This window comes from Chrysochloris asiatica, unplaced genomic scaffold, assembly GCF_000296735.1.
Source record: "Chrysochloris asiatica unplaced genomic scaffold, ChrAsi1.0 scaffold00021, whole genome shotgun sequence".
NCBI classification, from domain to species: domain Eukaryota; kingdom Metazoa; phylum Chordata; class Mammalia; order Afrosoricida; family Chrysochloridae; genus Chrysochloris; species Chrysochloris asiatica.
Window position 1 is genome coordinate 29,171,576 of NW_006408539.1, and position 2,536 is coordinate 29,174,111.

Consider the following 2,536-nt stretch of genomic DNA (forward strand, 5'->3'; position numbering starts at 1 on the left):
CCCTGGGACCATCAAGGGAGAAGAATGGAGTGGGGGACGCTACCCAGAGAAACAGTGACGCCAGAGATGGAGGCAGAGACGATGACGTGGTGAGATGGAGCAGCTGGGGACTCTAGACCCAGAGAGGGAGAGGGACTGTGTGCTGACAACCAAGGGGCAAACTTGCAGCATATACCCTTTGGCTGGCTGATGATGCATGGAGGGGATTGTAACCATGGCACTGAAACAATATATGATAGGGTGAATGTAAAGGTAATGTTCTCCCATATAAACTATTGCATAGTTCACAATAAAGCATTAAAAACATCTTATATTGGTCACAACGGTCTATCTACAAGTGACCACTGGGACAATGCAAGGCCAGGCAGCATTTTACTCCATTGTGCATGGGGCTGACATGAGTTGGGGACATCTGGACCACAGCTAACAACAACCCACCTGGCTCAGCCCTCTGGATACACCTTTACAGACAGAAGCTCAAGTTATCAGTATGTTAGTACTTTGCTGTCTGATTTCAAAATACTTGTGGAGCCTACAATTTAACAGAAAAGACAACCCAATCATAAAATGGACAATGGACTTGAATGGACATTTCACCAAAGAAGACATTCAACTGGCTGCCAAACACATAAAGAGATGCTTGCACCGTGTGCCGAACTGTAATTCAAAACCATAATGAGATACCATCTCACTGGCGCTAGAATGGCTAAGATACAAAGACAGAAAATAGCAAATATTGGCACGGATGTGGGAAATTGGAACCATAGTCCATTGTGGAAATATCTACACAAAACAAAAACTAAAAATAGAGTTCCCATACATATGACTCAATAATTCCACTCCTAAGTTTATACCCAAAAGACTTGAAAACAGCTACTCAAAAAGAGGCTTGCACACCAATGTTCATTGTAGCTCTAGTCACAATAGCCAAGGTGGTGGTGATGTGCGTGGAATCGGTTCCAACTCATAGCGAAATTGTACAGAGTTTCAGAGGCTGTAAATCTTTGCAGGAGCAGAAAGTCTCATCTTTCTTCTGCAATAGCTGAGGTAGAAGCAACCTAAATTCTTATCAGAATGGATAAGCACAATGTGGTCCATACATACAATGGAATAGTATTCAGCCAGTAGAAGAAATAAAGTGTTCTGTGTGAATGGAGCTTGAAGACCTAATACATGACCTGACTAATATAAAAAGACAAGAAAAAGGCAAATGTATAGAAAACCAAGTTTGTTGGAGGCTACCAGGGGCAGGGAGGAAGGGGTGTAATGGTGATGGAAGTATCACCTTAAGGATAAGATGGCACTGATAATTATTTCAATTGCTGTCAATAAACTGTACATCTATACAAAGTTGAATTGGCCAAAGTTTTATAATAGATACTTTTACAACAATGACAGTTTGCTTATATACAACTAAAAACATTATGGTATTTGGTTCCTTGGTTTGGAGAGTCATCATTTCATGGGACTTCCAGTTAATTAGCCTAAAAACATGTTTGGTGCTTCTATTCGTACCTCCAAGCTCATTGAGTAGTGTCTAGGGTCTTAAATGCTTCCTAGCGTCCATGAACGGCACAGCAATTGGTCGCTATTCGCCTGGAGCAACAGAGGGCAGAGAGTCAGGAAGAGAAGGAGGAGATGGAATATGAAGCTAGTTGCCTCCATGAACATCTGCCTCCTTTGCCATGAGACTGGAAGAACTGGATGGTGCACGACTTCCATCGCTGAATGCTTTGGTCAATGATTCTATGGGAAAGTCCTGATCAAAAGGGTAGGGGAATGCAAAACACAATTTTAAATTGTCATGGACTCCAGACTCTTGAGCCATGGAAACTATTGCCCTGAGCTAATCTTTAAGCCTTAAACCAAAAATCCCCTGAAATCTTCTTAAAACCATATAATGTTTTTGCTCAACTAGCAAAAAATGTCTGCCTTGAACATGTTGTTCTTTCTGGATCTCTCTGTGTGGGATCAAACTGACAACAGCAACTGGAAAGAAGAAGATAGGAACCTTGGGGGTAATGATTTCTGTTCGTAGGGGAGGAAGAACTCAGAAAATGAGGGTGTCATCAGTGCCACTAAATTGAACATGTAGAAACTCTTGGATTGGTGCATATGTTTCGGTGTATAGTGTCAACAATGGCAATCTACATAAACATTTTAAATACATGTCTGTTGAGCACAGCTAGCATCCCAGAACACTGGCTGTGAAACCTTGAGCTGATGGCTCTGTGATTGCTTCCCTTTCCTGAGAAGTCCCTTTGGTACGGGGATGGATCAGGACAGGGTGGGAAGGAAGATGAGAGAAAGATGCTGTTACAGAATCAGTGTACTTACTCCTTAAACCTAAGAATAAATAAAAGTCAGCAGCGGGGAGAGTAGAACTTGGCATGGAAATGAACAAGCTAAGTTTTACTTTTATAAATTTTAAAACGTGGCATCAGGACTGGAGGAAGACTCATTAACAACCTGCGATATGCAGATGATACAACCTTGCTTGCTGAAAGTGAAGAGGACTTGAAACATTTACTGATGA